We start from the raw sequence: 21213 nt of genomic DNA, 5'->3' as shown, positions 1-21213 counted from the left end.
TACGACAATTGAAATGAGATTAGGTGCCACTTATGCCAACTGGGCTTTACAAATTCATCATCCAAGACTTTTCTTTCTTTACAATAATGAAAAGTTCCTAGTAAAGCTAGCTTGCAGTTGCATGGATTTAGTATTTGTAACTTTCTGGCGTGCGACCCACCTCCAGCCGTCACAGTTTTGGACTATAGCCAGCCAACAATCATTGACGTGTGACCTGAATTATGTTTAGCGTTATAAGGATATAGGACATGTTTATATATGTATGAGGGGCATAACTTGAAAAAACAAAATGTATGAGGGGGCATATAGCCCCAAGGGCATGCTAAAGTAGTATTTGTTCGTCGTTGTTCTTGTTAACCGAACAACGTGAGATACATATATTATTGCTATTATACCATTTTTGAAGAGTTTATTGCTATTCTGATTCAAGGCCTCCGTCCTAAAAAATTGGAGTAATAGAGACCTACCTCATGTTTACTATGATTTAACATACAACAGGGAGGTCAGGCTACTAATTCTCGGAGCGTGACTGTACATATTTTCAATTTCTATTATTACAAGGGATCGGTAATATATTCGAAGCAAGAAAATTTTTATGTGTGGTAGTACTCTAAATATCTGTCCCAATAAAAAGTTTATTGTTGCCACTAGTGAAAATTTGTTGCAGTATATTAGTATAAAAAATAAATACGAAGGAGAGCTGCGTATCTTTGTATTAAGAAGAAGAATAGAGTTTTTCATACAGTATATAAATATAATCACAATGATATTTAACTGTGGGCACATTTCCTATGCAGTCCTGTTGTGAAAAATGAGGATAAGTTACGTCATATGCAAAATGTGAAAACAAGAGAATAGGTTTAAAGTAGTTTTAACGCGTGATTTAGTTAATATAATATATGACATTGAAATGATAAAGTGGCAAATTAAACTTCATATTACACATACATATGAGTATATGATAGTTTTACATTCTCTCTCTGTATACGGTAATTAACTTTATTTCCCAATCAAATAAAACAGAGATCTATTTAGCAATAATGGCCTTTCTCACAACAGAAGTAAGGACACACCGGCTCCTCATCAAGATTTTTCTGGCAGCAGGTCTTGTTTGGATCAACGTCGTCATTATCAGGTCGCTTGGGTGGTTCGTCATAGATTTTTTCTCCGATGGGAAACAGGCCAGCGTGTTCTGCCACAATCCACACTATGGTTATGAGCTCACCACCCCGTCCAAGCTGCCTGGCATGGGACTCCCTGGTGCATCGGATGGACGCATAGAGCAGCTTATCCACCCAGACATCAAAAATGAGCTCCACTACATCCTTCACTTGCTTTGCTTTCACATCTTGCAGCGCAATGGCAAGTCGAGCTGCATCCGAGATGAGACGTCTGCTATTATCATCCGAATTCACGAGGCTCTTGGACTTCTCTTTGGAGTGCAGGATCTCGGCAAGTTTCCGCTTTGTTGCTGCACAGCAGGATTTAGTAGTTTCCTTATTTTCCTTGTCATCATATTCCTCTTTCAAAGCTTGGATGGTAACGTCGCACAGCCTGAGGAGGGAAGGGTCTGGTACCATGTGCGGGCGCAACATGACGAGGAACATCAGGTATTCTGACAGCACCTCGATTGCCCTGACATGCTTGAGTTGCGTTTCCTCTGCGTTTGCGCCGGTGATGAGTGTTAGGATTCTTTGGAACATCTAGGTGTAGATCGAGCGGATAAATTAGACTTCTTTACATAGATCAATACCTTTCGGTGACCACCGTTACCGCCTGCCATGGCGCCGCCGTGGAAGGGTGACGAAGTCGCGGCGCAGGGGCTGATGTAGCAGTGGCGATGGCGTGGTCGACGGCGAGATACGCAGGGGTGCTGGCGCGCAGTACCGTGACCACTAGGAGACAACGGCGAGCTGGTGATGGCGTGGTGGACTTCCCGCCGCTTCAGCACATCCCCCAGATCGTCTAGGGTTTCTATTGGTGGGACAAAGGGCGACAATCTTTGGACCGCGTGCTCCTGACCCCCACCTCTTCTTTTATATGTGTGCTGCGCGACGGGGGCCACCAGTCTTCCACGGGCTGGGCGCCCCCGATCAGGGCGCGAGTCAAGGCCCGTTTGGTCCGTTGGGCCCAAACGGTGGAGATCAACACTAACATTCTCCCCCTTGATCTCATCTCGTATTTTAACTTATCTCAATCTTTTACTTTTTTCATTCTTGATTCTTTATCTACCTACTCCATCACGAATTAGTGCATATGAGCATGCCTCATCGTCACGGTCAATAGCCGATGGACTTAACAGCTACAATACACCTCTCGGTTCTGAAATAGATACTTTAACTTTGGGCCCTTTATCGTCCGGAAAACATAGGCTATACCATAAACCCATGTCGACTGTGTGTTCTCTGTACACACTGGGTGGCAAGCCTTTAGTAAGCGGATCCGCAAATACTTTCTGTCATTTAAACTCACAATCCATTTCAATCATGATTCCGGACTTTCTCCTTTACAACGTATAACTTTGTGTCAACGTGTTTGGCACCACAGTTGACTCGTTGTCATAGGAGTAAACTACTTTAATGGTCCTTGCTGTTGTCAACCATTATCAACTCCGGGCACAAGTTCCCTTAACCATTTTACCTGTCCCTCGGCCTCGTATCATGCTATACCATGTCTTTGCATCATATTGATGATAATTGTTTCATTTTGGAGCTTTTCCACACAAAAACTCCAAGTGTGAAAGTGAGCGACAATTGTGGATTTCGCCATACATTTCACAAGTTCTATTTTTTTTTGTACTCACAACCTTTTGAGAGTGCTGACAATTTCTTTCTTAGCATGAGGCCGATATTATCAATTTCATTCTATTGATCTATATCTGGATTGAACTTTTGCCAAAATAACCCGGATGCTTAAAACTATGTCAGGGTAAGTTCTTTATTTGCGCGCTTATAAAGCTTCCAATAGCTGAAGCACATGGGACTATTTCCGTTTCACATTGGTTCCTAGAACACTAAGGTTCCTAAAACTATTACCCTTGACGATAGGAACAGGCGTAGGTTTACGCATTTGCATACTTCATTTCTTTAGAAGCTTTTCTGAGTATGCCTTCGCAGTAACCATAATACCCCTTCCTTTTATCTCGATGAGTCATCCATAGAATGAAAATCCATCACCGAGATCAAAATTTGAGGACAAAAATTCTTTATTTATAACAACATATTAACACCACCACTAGAAAGTAGGATGTTACCTTCACTTAAGATGTGGAAATCAGATTTTTCATTCTTCTACTTTGCTTAAAACTATTGTCCTCCTCAATCTCTTTAAACCCAACCTTTCTTACTATTTCAATAAGTTTTAGATACCACCGTCTCGAGGATTTCTTCAATCCATAAATAAATTTACTATTGTGGTATCCCGTATGTTCTTTCTTCTCTTTGACTAAAACTTTTGTCATAAATTTTGCTTTATATCTTTCAACATTCCCTTTGGAGTCACATTAACATTTTGTAGGTCCATTATAACTTACTGTGATGGCTCTTTCAGGAATCACATCTTTTTCCATGGACATAACCCATGGAATTCTTGTGACTTCTTCAAATGAGTGGAATCAACATCCATTTGATTTTCTTTACTTTGTATAGGGCTGTTGCTGCTCCCTTTTGCCAAATGGCAATGAACTAACGAGATCTTGCATAACAAGATCCTTCTTTACTTTATTCATTTTCTTTGAGAGCTAACAAGTGTTGTATACAACGTCAGCTGGCATGAGAACCTTGTTGCTCTTGAATCATCGAAGTGGACACGCATTGCTACTTCTCTTCAAGTTTTAGGTCTCTATATACCATGCTCCCCCAGATTTTACCATATTTTGTAAGTATGGCGTATCAGTAAGTGTCTTTATTTGGGTTCCATCTGTTAAAAACTTTATATGTGCTCTGTAAGCACCATTTTACTATCTTTGAGGGTTGTCCAGCATAAATACTGGAATTTAGCCATTTCTTTACATAGGGGTATCAGTATAGTGACCGTTGTACTCCCCCTGACGGTCACATTCATTCTTTAATAGATCATCTCTTGCTTTTCAATGCACATTACAGGAGAGTATCTTTTTATCTGTCTCATATTTTTCCCCCTCGAAATGTGGCATGAACTTTTCTGCCACAGTTTCGAAAACTATTCACAACTTTCGTGAATGAGGAAACTTTTATTACTTACTTCATCCACAAGATTATGATATGCAGAATCAAGTAATTTTTTACTTCGTATGGGAGTACTTTTTATTCATTTTACTTTGAGAACACAATAGAGTCATTTATTTGATATGGCAGTACTTTTTCCTCATTTCACTTCACGAACTCAACAAAGTCCTTTATTACCAGTACTTTAGCAAGTCATGCTCGCATATCTTTCTTATTTTGAGGTTCGTATATAATTTTCCATTCTTCTTAAACTCATTGAGTGCTTAATCACTGTGACACAATAGAAGTGCCCGATCAATTCTAGAATAGCAAAGCTACTCCAAACTTTTCTCCTAGTGTGGGAAAAACCAGCACATGAGTCATCACAACTTTGTCCCGCCATGCAAGATTAGTACTATGCCAACTTTACCCCGTCATGCGGGTATTATTTCATACTTTTTCCAGACAAAAATATCAGGATCGGCTCATATTAAATTCAGAAATAAATCTGAATATTTCATGACACACATGCTTAATCCGACGTCGGTCAAATTAAATATCTATGACTTATCACAACTTTGAACGAACTCAAAATGAATTCTACTTGATGGAGAGTACATAAGAGACATTTCTCAAAACAATCTCTTATTATTCTATCTTCTTTTCTTTGGATCAATATCCATAAGTATTTTTCTTTTCAAGATATTCTTTAAAGAGAATATACTTCCTCTTGTGATGACCTTCTTTCTTTATGAGTCGCAAGTACTCAGTTCATTTTCTTTTGTCCCTTCAAGAAGGACTACATACAAATATTTGTCTGAAAACAAAACAACTAAAACTTTAAGTTCTATTCTATATCACCATTGGGCAGAAATAGAATAATCTTTTACATTAATTTCATATCACCGTTGGGCAGAAACGAAATTAACGTATGGAAATCTCAATAACTTTAAAACCATCTATTTGCTCCTCAAAAATAAATTCTCCCGTTGGTTCGAATTTAATTAGAGGATAAACAACTTTATTGCAGCGCAAACTAGGAAAATACATTTTTCTAGTTCAGGAGCAGTGCTTTATCTATTCTCTGAAAATGGTACTTTGATGCAATATTTACCAGAGACTTTAAACTTTAAGCTATGACTCATAAAAAAAATTATAATATTGTTATCATCAACGTTGGTCAGAAAATAACAAAATATATAATTAACTTTTAATTTCTCTCTTTTGAGAATTATCTTTCTGAGTTCAGCAAAGCTCAACTTTGAGACTTCAAATGGCAGAATTATGCCAAAACTCAACTTTGACTTTAAACAGCGGAAGCTTTTCTATCTTAAACTTTAAATGTGTCTTTTACCCACAGGGAAAAACTCATTTAAGCTTTTAAAACTATTCTTCCAATTAAATCTTCTCGTTGGTTCCGACTTAATTGAAAAATTAAACATTTTCTTTGCAGTGGAAAACTTTATTTTCTTTAAGCCAGCAGAAAACTTTTCCTTTCTTTATGGCAGTGGAAACCTTTTCTTTCTTTCAGAAATAGTGCTTTGTACTCATTTTCTCTCTAAACAATTTATCTTGTTGGTTCAAAGTTGAATAGAGATAAAACTGTACAAACTTACTCAAAGCAAGTTCTTTAACCATGCTCTTAAAATTAATTCTCCCTTTTGTTTGAATTAAAATTAAGAGCAACACCTTTAAACTTTGCAGCGGACACATGTAACATTCTATACTCAGATGCACTATTGCACACTTTAATTCTCTAAGCAATATATATGTTGGTGCAATATTGAATAGAGAACAAATTCTAATCAAATTCATCAACATGACCTCTAAATAAAAACCTTTATGTGATTTCAACTTTGTATGCAGCCCAGAGGGAGAAATAGCCCGCGGCCTGTACTGTGCGCGCAACAGCCCACATGTTGCGGCTCGGCCCAGTGCCGCCAGTCAGTTGCGCAGCCCGCTAGCAGTCCGGCCGCCTGCGGCCCGCCAACACGCGGCCTGCAGTGCCGCGCGGCCCGTTCGCCCCCTCCTGGGCCGAATTCGGCCCGCCATCCGCCTGGGCGCTCCTAACCGTCGGATTTCATCCAACGGCCGCCCGTCGATTTTGCCAAGGCAAAACCCGGCGCCGGCTGTTGCTCCCCTAACCCTAAACCACTTTTCTTTCCTCCCCGTTTTTCTCGGCTGGCGGCGGTGGCGCGCCATCAAGCCTCCTCGGTCCGGCCGTCAGCGCCATGGCCGCGCGATCCCCGCGCTCGGTCCGGTCTCTTTTCTCTTCCCCTTACCTTTCTTTCGCAACGACGGCGAGGAGCCGCGGCACTGTTTGCGGCTGGAGGCGAGGGGAGTGGCTGCGCCGCCGAGAGGCCCTTTGCCGGCGCGCGCGCTCGCCCGAGGGGGAGCGCGCCGCTGTCGAACGGCCTTGGGGCGGTGGTCTGAGCTCCAGCACGCGCGCACATGAGGAGCGGCGGCTCGGCTCCTTTCCGCGCGATGGCGGTATGAGCGCTGGCGAAAACAGCGCCTCTGGGTCGTTCCCGCATGGCCATGGCCGGCGGTGGTGCCGGCGGCGAGAACCAGGTAGGTCGACGCCGCCGCCTCTTTCTACTAGGGTTAGGGTTGTCTCGACTTCGATAGGTATCGAATCGAATCCATTCTTTCCTTTTTTTTTCTGTTCTTCCGATTCGAGATCGGGTTTTCTTTTCTTTGACTCTTTCGATCCGAGTTCGGATCCATCTCGTTCTCGATCTACTCACTAGAGTAGGCTCTTGATACCATTGTTAGAATTCTTTGGAACATCTAGGTGTAGATCGAGCGGATAAATTAGACTTCTTTACATAGATCAATACCTTTCGGTGACCACCGTTATTGCCTGCCATGGCGCCGCCGTGGAAGGGTGACGAAGTCGCGGCGCAGGGGCTGATGTAGCAGTGGCGACGGCGTGGTCGACGGCGAGATACGCAGGGGTGCCGGCGCGCAGTACCGTGACCACTAGGAGACAACGGCGAGCTGGTGATGGCGTGGTGGACTTCCCGCCGCTTCAGCACATCCCCCAGATCGGCTAGGGTTTCTATTGGTGGGACAAAGGGCGACAATCTTTGGACCGCGTGCTCTTGACCCCCACCTCTTCTTTTATATGTGTGCTGCGCGACGGGGGGCCACCAGCCTTCCACGGGCTGGGCGCCCCCGATCAGGGCGCGAGTCAAGGCCCGTTTAGTCCGTTGGGCCCAAACGGTGGAGATCAACACTAACAATGAGTTGCTGCTGATTGCCAGAGCAGAGGTAAATGGTTGCGGCGATGTGCCATAGCAGGATGTCCTCTTGGAATTCATGGCCACAATAAAGGTAGCATAACGCCGTCAAATATGTTGCTTCGTCTCTTCACCGCCTCTTGGCCCCAGAGCGCCCGGATGTCCTTCATGGAGTAGGCGGTATCCAGGCCGGACAATCTTTGCCTTATCTGTTCGAACACCAATGCCTTCACATCCTGAGGAAGCTGAGATAAACACTTCCAGATGCGGTATTCTTTGGAGGCGTCCTCATAATCCCAGATTGGTGATCGCCAGCAGCCATCTGCATAGGCGTTCAGTGAGACCAGGAGTCCGGGTGCACTCCTGCAGCAAGTTGAACCTCCCAATGGTGCCTGACCACATCTTGTACCCTCTTGGATCCTTGCCCAGAAGCCGGCACGGATGTAGGCGCATAGCGAAGCGGCGGAAACAACACCACCAGCCACCACACAGAATCTTATGGTGAAGCCAAGACCCTGACCTCGTAGATAGAAATGCGTACGTCCAGGTGGACGACAAGGCCATCACCAGCCAGATCACATCCAGCACCAGCGAAGCACCCAGCACAATGTAGGTGACGACGAGGTCAGGTAGCTCCACATTGTTCTTCGGGTACTGGCAGAACAGGATGATAGCAGTGGAGGTGGCCAGCGGCGCGGTGAGGCGGAGCAAGTAACCTCCCATGGTGTAGACAACGGATGCCTTTGTGTAGAGCATTTCGTACATGAGGGAGGCCTCCATCTCGACCACCATGCACATGTCCTTGCATCCGAACTTGAAGATCTTCTTGCTGGTCTCAAGGTCGGGAGAATCCATCTCGACCGAGGAGTCGAATAGGGCACGGAAGCCACAATATTGCCAATGTCCCTGAGCAATCTTCCGGGCGTCTTCACTGCCACGCAACGGGAGATCAACGGTGCTAGCCGGCAGCTTCTTGTCGCCTGAGTCCCAGGCCTTTTTTCTCAGCGATCGCAGAAGGGCGACCGCCATCTCGAAGAACCTGAAAATACCAATGCTGATCATGATCATGGATGCCAGGGACAGGAGCCCGCTGTCGGCGATGAGTATCTTGGTGCAGACGATGTAGCCGGCTGCCACGGCCTTGGTGAGGGTCCCAATAAACTTGCGCCAGGATAGCTTGTCGTCGTCAAGAGAGTAGGCGCCGACAATGTCCGGGCCACCCAGATGCAGCAGGAGAAATGGCACCCAGAATGCAATTAGCACCTGCTCTTGCTTCGCTGCGTCTGTGTCGCCGGTGGTGTCGAGGGAGAGGTGGCCGAGAGCATAGCTCCCGGCAATGTCCAGGATCTGGTACACCAGCCACAGGGCAAACGCCAAGCCTGGTTTCATCAAGCCGGGTCTCGGCGAGGATCATCAGGAGGACATGCGCGGCCAAGCTCACGCTGGCAGCAATCCGGATCGCCCATTCGTTCCAGAAATCCACTGTCCGGGTCAACCATGTTTCCTCCATTGGATTGGCCCGGTCCCTGTCGATGGATGCGCACAAAAAATTAAGTGATGAGATCATGAGACTAGCTAGATATGTGTACATACACAATTACACAGACTCGACTGCATAATGGAAAAGAAACTAAAAATCGTCAGCGCAGAGGATAGCATATACTAACCGGCTGGCCGGCCAATCGATGATGGCAGCTTGGTATGTGTTCGTCTGATGAACGAACTGGGACTCGAATTAAGTACACTACTTGTGGCTTCCTGTGTTGTGCAGGTTCAATGCATATATATGTTCATCTGGGTACTGCTTCTTGGTTCAGGCTACCACTACTAGAAAACAAGCCTTACGTCCACCCCAAAAATACCGGTATGGAGATAAACCGGTACCTATGCGTAAATTTTGAAAGCTTAGGCACTGGTTGTTTTACCCGGTACCAAAGGCTCATCCTTCGGTACCACTTTGGGGGTACCGGTTCAAAAAACCGGTACCAAAGGCTACTTTCAACCGGTGCCTTAAGCCGATTTTATAGTAGTGTACACTGCTTGTATCAACTACATATATAGCACTTCATACAGCACTGCGCTTGATATATGATTGGCAAATAAAATTACGGTTAGCACCATCCCAGGACAATGTATAAATAAATGACGGTTAGCAGGAACAAATAAAATTTGGTGCTCACGTTAAGCATTCATCTATGATTGGGAGAAAATTAATAATCCAGGCTTGGGGTCCCTGTTTGTATCCTACTGTCGTGACTCGTGAGGCACTTCCTTGTTTAGTTTAGCATGATGTAGTGTGCTTAGATTTATGGATGTCCAATGCCTTAAAGTTGTGTGTGGTGTGGTGGGTGGGGGGGGGGCAGTCTTCCATTATTCCACGGGGGGATTCGCCATTCTAGGGCTAGTTTGGCAACACATTTCCCCGCCGGGTTCCCGGCCTTTTCCCCGGGAACAAAGCCCACACGGAAACTTTCCACGGCCCGCAACACCAGCACCTTTGGAAGCCTGATCGGCAGGGGACTCCGGCCCGTCCGAGCCAATTTTCCCCATGGAATAGCCCCCGGCCTCCGGACACAGGGCAGAGCTCCCCCGTCTCCGTCTCCCCGACCCTCGTCTCGCGCGAGGGAGAGAAGCGCCGCTGCCGCCGCCACATGCTGATCTCCCCCTCGGACGTCGTCTCTGCAGCTTCTCCTCCGCCATAGACTCCTGATCCGCAGCCACCTCCACCTTTGCATCAGGTGAACCCACCTCCGTCCCCTTCTCCCTGGCCTCCACTAGGGTTTCTCCTCTCTCTCTCACCTTTTCTGTAGATCGTGCAGAGCATAGTAGATTCGGTTGAATCAAAGCATAATCAAACTTTCCTTGAGACAAAATCCACATTTGTTCACACAAAATCCACATTTGAACACTCAATCGTGTTCAGTCATAGTAGTGTCAGAAAATAATTTTGCCTCTATGAGTTCTCATAATGTTTGATCATCTGTTGATGAGCAGTTTATCCCTATATTCCATTTTTTATTTAAAATTTATTGTGCTAGTTTTAGTGTGGATGGATGATTAACTAGGAAAAATAAGAGTTGAGTTACATTTTCCATGAGCCGATGTATGTCCCCCCAATGAAAAATCTGGTGTGCTAATTTTATTATAGGGAAAAGAAGAGTTTGATTTTGTAGCACATTTCGGATGACCACTGGTGTGGATTGCTTAGTCTTATAGCTGTATAAGTAGTAGTATTGCTATGATTAACAGATGGCTAACTCATAAACTGCAGGAGTATAGCTTCAAAATTCTTAAAGCGAATGGTGTATTGTACAACCTGTGTTGACACAGATTTGCGCCAACACACTCGAATGCACTAGAACGCACGACGATCGTCAAAACGATCAACACAGCGAAAACCCTAGGCGGACCGGTCTGACCGGTTTCACCGACTGGTCTGACTGGTGCAGGCAGGGAACTCGCGAAAACCTAGAACAGCGAGCTCGGGAGGGACCCCGTCGGAGCTCGTGATCGTAGGGTTGGTCTGAGTTCGGCAGGCCACTCAGAACGTCTTCAAACGCCGCCGGGATGAAGGAAGAAAGCAATCTAGGGTTGGAAAAGGCTAGGGTTTGAGAGATAAAAGTAATGCGATTTTTTGTATTGATTTGATTGGGAATAACCTCAATCGGCCTTAGCCTTTATATTTATAGGCCGGGGAAGACGTACCCCTTCACAAGTAGGATTACATGAGGACTCTTTACAAAAACCCTAATTCTACTCGGACTGTTCAGACCAGACCGGTCTGACCGGTCGGTCCGACCGATCAGACCGGTCGACCTCAGCAGGTGCTTCGGATAACACTTCATGCCACCTCTTAGAATTTTCTTCTATCTTCTTCTTAATAAGTTTGATCAAAATCTTATTACTAGACTCGGCCTATCCATTGGCCTGAGTATAATATGGAGATGAATTGAACAACTTAATCTTATAAGATCCGGCAAAGGCACGCACCTCCTTTGATATAAACGAAGAACCTTGATCTGTTGTTAAAGTTTGTGGATTGCCGAATCTATGAATAATATGCTCAGTAATAAACTCAATTACCTCATTATGTGTCGTATTCTTCAAAGGAACCGCTTCAGTCCATTTAGTGAAATAATCCGTAGCAACCAACACGAAGCGATGCCCTTTTGAAGATGGAGGATTAATCTGTCCAATAAAATCCAACCCCCAACCTCAGAATGGCCATTGTTTAATAATAGGATGCATTAACGCAGCAGTCACCAATTGCAAATCACCAAACCGCTGACATTCTTCACACCCTTTATAGTATTTGAAATAATCGGATAACATAGTGGGCCAATAAAAACCGGCTCTTCTGAGTAACCACTTCATCTTGGGAGCCGATTGATGAGTACCACAAATACCTTCATGAACTTCACCCATCGCAGCCCGAGCCTGATCCGAATCTAAACATTTGAGGAGCAAATCTTCGGCAGTTCGACGATAAAGTTCATCGTCAATTAAAACATACTTGAAAGCCAAACGCCGAATATTTCTCTCTGCGCCACGACCAGGATCTCTCAAATATGACATAAGAGGAACCCTCCAATCCTGGGCTTCGGCCGAGACAATTGACTCATCTTTTTTGGCCGAATCAGAACTAGCAGCTGCATCACCAGTCAGACTGGTCTGGGCGGTCAGACCGATTTCGCTGACTGGTCGGACCGGTGCGCCCAGAACCAGACACTCGGCTTTCGTTTGCATCGGCTTACGAATGCTGAAATATTTTTTCGTAACATTATAGCCAGATGCTTGTTGAGCCAGAGTATTTGCCTTTCCATTCTCATCCCTCGGAATATGTTTGATAATAAATAATATCGAGGCATTTATCAAGATATGCATTTAGAGAACCATTATAACACTAGAATACCTTAGATACTTGGTGCACCACCAGAAGAGAATCTCCAAAGGCTTCAATATGCTTCACGCCCATGGATTGCAAGAATTCCAAGCCAAATAGAAGAGCTTCATATTCAACTTGGTTATTTGTGCACTCTTCTTCCAATCGGTTTGAAAATTCAAAAACAGCACCATTCGGAGAAATAAGAATAGCACCAATCCCTTGACTATCATCACAAACCGATCCATCAAAGTACAACTTCCATGGTGTGCAAGTAATATAGCCGACTTCTAAATCATGCTTGTCATTAATCCGATGCTCAACAATAAAATCCGCTACAATTTGGCCTCTCATAGATTTTAAAGGTTCACAAGCCAAATCATACTCAACCAAAGCATAAGCCCATTTACCGGTTCTACCACTCAAAATCGGTTTTTGTAACATATGTTTGATCACATCGGTTTGACATACTACTATGCAAGTACTAGATAGTAGATAATGTCTCAATTTGGTACAAGCATAATAAAGAGACAAACATAACTTCTCAATAAATGTATACCTCATCTCCGCATCAATAAGTCATCGGCTTAAATATGTAATAATATATTCATTCCCTTCGGTCTCTTGAGTCAAAATAGCCCCAATAACCTTGTCTTCAGCAGCCACATAAAGTCTGAAAGGTACCCCTCTCCTAGGTGCTTTGAGTACGGGTGGTGAAGACAAATAAATCTTGATCTTTTCAAATGCTTCTTGCTGTTTTGCCCCCCAAGTAAATTCGGTTTCATCTTTTAATCGAAGAATAGGAGTAAAATCATCGATCTTCCCGCACAAGTTAGATATAAATCTTCTCAAGAAATTTACCTTGCACAAGAACTTCTATAAATCCTTCTTGCATATAGGGGCTTCAACCTTCTTCATAGCTTCAACTCTCTTAGGATCAATCTCTATTCCCTTCTCATGAATAATGAAGCCAAGAAACTTTCCAGCCGATACACCAAAAGCACATTTGAGTGTATTCATCATTAAACCATACCGGCGCATCCTTTCAAGAGCAATTCTAAAATCGGCTAAATGATGATCTAAATCGGCTGATTTAATGACAATATCATCAATATACATCTCCAAGATGACACCAATCAAATCATGGAAGATTAAATTCATAGCTCTTTGATAAGTAGCACCCGCATTTTTCAAACCAAAAGTCATAACCACCCACTCAAACAAGCCGACAAATCCCGGATATCTAAAGGCCGTTTTAGATATGTCTTCTTCGGCCATAAATATCTGATTGTAACCGGCATTACCATCAAGAAAACTAATAACATGATGTCCGGAAGCCTCATTAATCAACATATCAGCTATAGGTATAGGATATTCATCCTTGGGAGTAGCTTTATTAAGATCTCTAAAATCAATGCACACTCTAATTTTCTTTGAATCTTTCTTCTCAACGGGTACAATATTAGAGATCCAATCAGCATAACGACAAGACCGAATAAATCCAGCATATCAAGTAAACGATTAATTTCAGTTTTAATTTGGTCATAAATAATGGGATTGAAATGCCTAACCGGTTGTTTATAAGGTCTAAAACCGGCTTTAATTGGTAAACGATGCTCAACAAGATCACGACTCGAACCAGGCATTTCATGATACTCCCAAGCAAAACAATCAACATATTCCTCCAATAAATTAACCAAATCGGCCTTATATCCAGCCGATAAATTTTTGTTTACAAAAGTCGGCCTAGGAATAGTTCCATCACCAATATCTACTTTTTCTAAAGGATCGGCCGATGTAAACCCTTGGCCCAACTTATCTAGATCACCAGAATCTTCAATGGCTTCACACATATCGTTCGTACGCGCCCGATATTGATCTAGCCTCTGCTGCAGCCATTCTGCGTTGGACCGGTCTGACCGGTCGGGGTGTCTGGTCTGATCGGTCAGCTTTGTGCGCCGAACGGGACAGGACCGGTCTGACCGGTCGGCACGGGCGGTCTGACCGGTCGCTTCTGGAGCTTCTGTTGTACTCATCTGATTTACATTAAATGATTTAGCCGATTATCCATCGGCTTTAGTACAGCAGAGACAAAGCCATCCTTAGTGCAACTGATCAAATCATAATCGGACAGATCCACGCCCGATAAACATTTGACGTTGACGTGTGCACTAATAGAATCCGAATCGGCTAAAGAAACAAAGGATGAAGTGTCCCCATGGACAATCTCAACCTCATCGCCGATCCACTGAACAAGAAATTGTTGCAAGGTAGAAGGAACACACTGATTTGCATGAATCCAATCCCTCCCAAGAATCAAATTGTAGTTACCTTGCACTTCTGAGACGAAGAAAGCTGTAGCAAGCGTCTTACTCCCAATGGTGAGCTCCATGGAAGCAACTCCATTGGCGCTAAGAGGTTCGCTCCCTCCAACGCCACTGACTGTCATGTTCATCTTGATCAAGTCTTCGTCTTGGCCGCCGAGCTTCTTGTACAATGAGTAGGGCATAAGATTCACAATGGCCCCACCATCCACTAGCATGCGAGTCACCGGCTTTCCGTTGATGTGTCCCCTCATGTAAAGAGCCTTGAGGTGATTGTCTTTCTCGCTTGGCTTCTGGAACACAGCTTCACGGGGACCAAACTGAAGATGAACCATGTCTTCCTACGGAACCACAAAGTAATCTAAAGACAAGTGCACCACGTTAATCTCCAAATTGGTGTGCTCCGGAGACGCTTCATAATCCACCAATTCCTCATCTTCGGCTGTCGGAGGAACTGCTGGGGCTTTATCAATAGAAGAAACCGAAACGTGCGGCGCCGATTTGGCTGCTGGCTCTGCAAAAGGCTCGACCGGTCTGACCGGTTGGTCAGAGCGGTCTGACCGGTCTGACCGGTCGGCTGCAGCGGTCCGACCGGTCTGGCTGGCTGATCAGCTGTCTTGGCCTTCCAAACCTTACTTTGAGGGAACATGGGCCTGTATCTGTTGAAGTCCTCATCCCTCTTCTTCTCTTTCCTTGCTCCTTCTTTTCTTTGTTGCGAAGGCGCTGCAATTTCCTCTTTTGTGTATGAGTTAAACCCGAAGGGCACCACCTAGGCTGATGGTACTTGTCCGCCGTGCTCTTGCTACTACTGGCCTCATGATCTTTGGCCATGACCGGTTTTTGCGAAGGAACGTCAACCGATGTATCTATATCCATCGGTTTTTTGCCCGTATCTTTTATGGGCACCTTGATTTCACCGATTTGAACCACAACATCGGCTTTAAGCTTCTCTGGGTCGGCTACAGGCTTCTGTTCCCCTTTCTTATCCTTGATGCGATACTCGAACCTCGGAACAAGAGCTTGGCCCGGCCTCTGATGAGACCGGTCTGACCGGTCGGAGGTGACCGGTCTGACCCGTGCAACCTGTTGCACTGGACTAGATTGGCGTGGTCCCAATCGGTCATGTACTGGTACTCTGGAGCTTTCCCCCTGATAATGTGGAGGATAAGGCATCAGAAAACACAGCATCCATATCCCTTCATACTCCCACACCGGATTTGTTGCATTTGACGCCGGTGGCATCCATGGCATGGTAGCATACATCTTCTGAGGAGGATACAATGTGACAACATCACCTCTGCGCCTGCTGAACTCCCTCCTCGGGGATGCTGGACGATCTTGGCGCGGTGGTGATCGCGGTCTCTTTTTTAGCGGCCGATCGTTTTGAACGGCCTTTGTGTACTTGTTCAACAACTGGTTGAAGGTGGGCTTCTGATTAGTAGCTCTTCCCTGCACCTTCACCTCATTGGTCTTCCAAGTACCCACTTCTGGACGTTTTGGCTTAAAAGTCTGGGGACGGTCACTAGAGGGTGGTCAGACCGGCTGGAAGAACCAGTCTGACCAGTCGGACCGGTCAGACCGGTCAGAGACACCGGTCTGACCGGTTGTGCCTGATCAGCAGACTGATTTTCTGGTGGAGAACTTCCTTTCCCCCCGAGTCTGGGATTTCTGACAATGATCTTCAAAGTATTCTTGCCATCATCAGTCTTCTATTTGATAACTTCCCGGGCAAGGATCTTGTCACTTGTATTCATCGGTCTTGGATCATCGATGACAACATGCTTCCCCTTAGCTCCTTCGGCTTGCTCTGGCCGAATGAGCACCTTTGGATTGTTCAATTCCAGCGTATGGACAGGGAAATGAGCTTTGTCAATTTGCATCTCAGAAAGTACCAATCGTCCTTCATTAATGGACGATTGTACCTGTCGACGAAAAACATTACAATCAGTAGTAGCATGAGATGTAGAGTTATGCCACTTACAATATGCATGTCGTTTAAGTTCGTCAGGAGATGGAATAGCATGTGACAATCGGATGTTACCATTCTTAAGCAATTAATCAAAAATCCGGTCACACTTAGAAACATCAAAAGTAAATTTCAGCTCCTCTTGCCGATTCTTTTGAATCGGTTTGAGAGACGGAACCGAACCGGGTTTGGCCTTTGATGGCCAAACAAATTCAGCGGCATATACTTCCTTACTATCATCGTCCGAACTATCCGAATCATGATCAAGAACATGTGTGTTGGACCGATGAGGCTTGAAAGTATCTTTAGAATTTTTGTACTTAAATTCAGTGCCAATAGCTCGCATTTGCAAATGATTAATCGTAATGTAATCAAAACCTTCAAGTTTCTCCTTCAAATAAGAACGCAAGCCATTAAACGCTAAATCCGCCAAATCCTTTTCCGAAAGAGATGAATTAAAACACCGATTTTTTAAAACTTTAAATCTTTGGAAGTAATCCAAAATCGATTCATCTCGGTTTTGTTTTATCGACGTCAAATCTAACAATCGAATTTCGGCTTCCCCACTATAGAAGTGATCATGAAATTTGCGCTCTAGTTGATTCCAATTTAAAATAGATCCCGGTGCAAGAGAGGAAAACCAAGAGAAAGTAGTTCCAGTCAAAGACAAAGAAAACAAGCGAACCCGCAAAGCATCATTAAGACCCGCTTCTCCCAACTGCAAGACATATTGGCTAACATGCTCCCAAGTCGTGCGAGAATCTTCACCATTGAATTTGACAAACTCGGGAACGCGCCAACCAGCAGGATATGAAATAAAATCAAACTCAGGAGGATATGGCTTTTGATATAAACGCGACCCACCCATATCAATCCCGAGTTTAGATTTAAGTACACCGGCCAAATCTTCTTTAAATCTATTAAAATCGGCCTAAGAAGCACCATTGGCCGAAGTATACGAAGAGGATGAAACACGTTGAATTGTAGGACCAGAGTAAGCCACGTTAGTGTTAGGAATCGGTCCTCGATGAGGTCCAGATCCTTGCTGTGATGTAACATGGGGCCTTGTATACATCACCATCTCATTAGTTCGGCTAGGGACGGCCGAACTAGGGTTGGACGTGTGCGGCACAGAGGGCATTGGCTGCTGTCCCGTCAGACCGGTCTGATCGGTCGCGCAACCGGTCTGACCGCCTCGACCGGTGGGACCGGTGGCGCATGGACAGTAGACGGCGACAGAGTTTGCCCTGGGAACGAGTTCGGCGGCATCCCATAGAATTGATCCTGGGTAAAAGATGTGCCAGCCGAATCCGCCTCTGTGAATTGAGCGCCACTCTCGACAGTTTTACCATTTTTAAGCACTGCAATTTCATCATTAAGCCCAGCAAGGGTCTCTCCCGCAGCTACTTGCGCAGCAGATATTTTCGAATCTACCATGAGAGAAAATTGTTTAACTAATTCAGAGGGATCATTAGGAAGTACCTCGACCTTGTCTTGGTTTAACTTGAACGATGGCATCATGAACTCCCCGACCCTCTTGAATAGGCCTCCTCGCTCCTTCTTGAATCCCTGAAGAAACTGCTCCTTCAGGTGCTCTTCAGCGATGAGGTAGGCCTTGCGCTCCTCTTCAGTGAGCTCCTCCATGGTTGCCTTGATGACATTGTCGTTGTGGATTTCACCATGAGTACCCATCTTCTCGGAGAATCTAAATTAGATCGGTTTTAAAACCAGATTAATCTGAGTCCCCAGTGGAGTCGCCAAAAAGTGTGTTGACATAGATTTGCGCCAACACACTCGAATGCACTAGAACGCGCGATGATCGTCAAAATGATCAACACAGCGAAAATCCTGGGCGGACCGGTCTGACCGGTTTCGCCGACTGGTCTGACCGGTGCAGGCAGGGAACTCGCGAAAACCTAGAACAGCGAGCTCGGGAGGGACCCCGTCGGAGCTCGTGATCGTAGGGTTGCTCTAAGGTCAGCAGGCCACTCAGAACGTCTTCAAACGCCGCCGGGACGAAGGAAGAAAGCAATCTAGGGTTGGAAAAGGCTAGGGTTTGAGAGATAAAAGTAATGCGATTTTTTGTATTGATTCGATTGGGAATAACCTCAATCGGCCTTAGCCTTTATATTTATAGGCCGGGGAAGACGTACCCCTTCACGAGTAGGATTACATGAGGACTCTTTACAAAAACCCTAATTCTACTCGGACTGTTCAGACCAGACCGGTCAGACCGGTCGACCTCAGCAGGTGCCAAATTTGGCTGTCAACAACCTGCTCTTTTAAGTTAACAGCTGACCTTTTAAATTTGTTGTTAAGTAAAATCATACTGTATGTGTGGTACGAAAAATGCATATGGAAAGATAACGGCTGACCTTTTAAATCTGAGTTAACATGTCGCTATTTTCTTTTTCTTATTTGCAGTGTACTTGGTGGGAACCAATGCATGATCTTGCACTGGTTTGATTCATCAAACAGAGGTGTGGTGAATTAATTTTGATAGTGCCAATCTAGTTTTAGGAAGCAGTATGACCTGGTTTGCCTATATATACTAGTACAGTTTAACTACATGTATTGTTCATTTTTTTCTGTTGCAAGTTAACATCATCCCTAATCCTGGTATTGTAGAGTCCCAGAAGAAGGCTACATTTTTTTGGCTAATTTCTTTGATTTATATGGTTGATTGCATGATTGAAGCTCATACTTTACTTGCTCATTTAGTTTGTACAATTTTTACATTGAGGAACACATATGCGTATTTGTGAATTCATCTATGATGTGGTCTCGATATAATTAACTTGGTGCTGGATATTTACACTTTATGAACCTTCTGCTGAAATGGCTGAATTATTTCACAATTTTTTTTATGTTAGCACTGCAATGCGCTTGGTGGAAGCAATACATGATTTGCGAAAAAAATGAAGTGATGCATATTGTGCTGAATCAACATGGCAGTTTACCAGACCTTTTGATGCTCCACACATATGTTCTTTGTATCATGCAAGTACGTGGTATTGTGTGATTGTAGAAATTCTTAAAAATTGTAGCCCTTCTCAATATTGTAACCTCTTTTGCTGTCGTAGAAGTTGTAAGAACCTATATCTAAACAAGATATTTGTTTTTTAATGTGTAAGGGTGCAGCAAAGTATTATCGAAATTTTGTTTGTGTGCTGCTGGTGAATATCCACATGTTCTAAGATTTTTTTTACTTTTTTCTGATATTTTGAGCATATATTTGTATCTAGGAATTTCTATCCCTTGTCTTCCAAACAGTGGCAGGGAATAAACCCCGGATGGGGATTCCTCCCCACGGAACTGAAGGGGATACCATCTGCGGGGATTACCCCCCTTGGGGGTTTCTCTCCCTGGATATCCTTCCCTTTGCTGCCAAACTAGGCCCTAGTATTGAGCATCCTGGTCGCAGCTATTATCTCTCAGGGATTCATCATGTCCCACTTTTTTCTTTTCATTTAAATGCTAACATTTGGGAAATGCCATCTGTGGAGGGGACGATGCTATCCTCAACTCCCGAATATATTCATTTGCTTCGGCCAGAAGCGGCCCTCGATATACTATTTCTGATAGTACTGCAGTGATTAGGCAATGAAGTTGTGCGGTAGCTCATAGGTACATTTTGGTAAAATATAAAAGGATGCTGAACCAATGTGCTGTTGGAATTCACATAAGCGTAAGAAGGGCGACGGAAAGCTTGGACATCCAACCAATGCTCGCTTGTGAAAGAAGTTCAATAAGCAGTATTATCAGGGATTTAGAAAAGACCCGAGAAATATTCGGTTTGCGTTGAGTACGGATGGAGTGAATCCGTTTGGTGAAAGCAATAGCACTCACATCACATGGCTAGTGATCTTGACGATGTACAACCTGCTTACATGGTTATGCCAGAAGAGAAAATATCTTCTGTTGTCCATCCTTATATAAGGACCCAAGCATCCTGGCATCGATATTGACGTTTTCCTTGAGCTTCTGATAGAAGAGATGAAAACTCTATGGAAGGAGGATATCGATATGTTTGATGGTTTTACAGGGCAGACCTTTAATCTAAGAGCTATTATCTTCAGCACCATCCATGATTATCAGGCTCTATTTGTAGGACGGGATGCACGGTTTGCATGGATGAGACTGTATCATCTTTTCTGGAAGGTTCTAGAGAGTTAGTTTACCTTGGGTACAAACACTTCGTGGTTCAAGGACATCGATACTGAAGTAAGAAGTTGTACAACTTTTTTGATGGCAAGGCTGAGTTACATTTTGGTCCAGTAAAAATAGACGGGCACTATTCTTTCAAAATGGTGAGGACCATCTAGGCCAGTTATGGAAAGATGACAAAAAAATGGGAAGAAAAAACAAAAATAAGGCACCTATCCAAGGCGTACCATTCAAGAAACAAACCATCTTCTACAAGTACTTGCCATATTGAGATGATCTTGAGGTCTGTCATGCAATTGATGGTATGCACATGAAGAAGAATATGTTTGGTAACACGATTGGGCTCCTTCTGCAGACATCACCAAAGACAAAGGATGCCTTGAAGTCACATCAAGACCTGGTAGCCATGAAGATAAGAGGGGATCTTCAACCTGTGGATAAAGGGAAT

At 44.4% G+C, this 21213-nt stretch overlaps 1 long non-coding RNA gene across 2 annotated transcripts; it reads left to right on the top strand.

Moving 5' to 3' along the window:
• Positions 1 to 1182: 1182 nt before the first annotated feature.
• LOC120683929 lies at positions 1183 to 19676 on the top strand. Of its 2 annotated transcripts, XR_005678991.1 has the most exons (4): positions 1183 to 1390; positions 1532 to 1610; positions 19023 to 19078; positions 19472 to 19676. It is a non-coding gene; the product is annotated as an uncharacterized LOC120683929 (long non-coding RNA). The 2 variants fall into 2 exon arrangements; XR_005678990.1 differs by lacking the exons at positions 1183 to 1390; positions 1532 to 1610 and adding an exon at positions 10000 to 10164.
• Positions 19677 to 21213: the final 1537 nt, after the last annotated feature.

Source organism: Panicum virgatum, chromosome 7N (assembly GCF_016808335.1).
Source record: "Panicum virgatum strain AP13 chromosome 7N, P.virgatum_v5, whole genome shotgun sequence".
In the NCBI taxonomy this organism is placed as follows: Eukaryota; Viridiplantae; Streptophyta; class Magnoliopsida; order Poales; family Poaceae; genus Panicum; species Panicum virgatum.
Note: the sequence above shows the minus strand (reverse complement) of the source record. Positions and strands in the feature narration are given on the sequence as shown.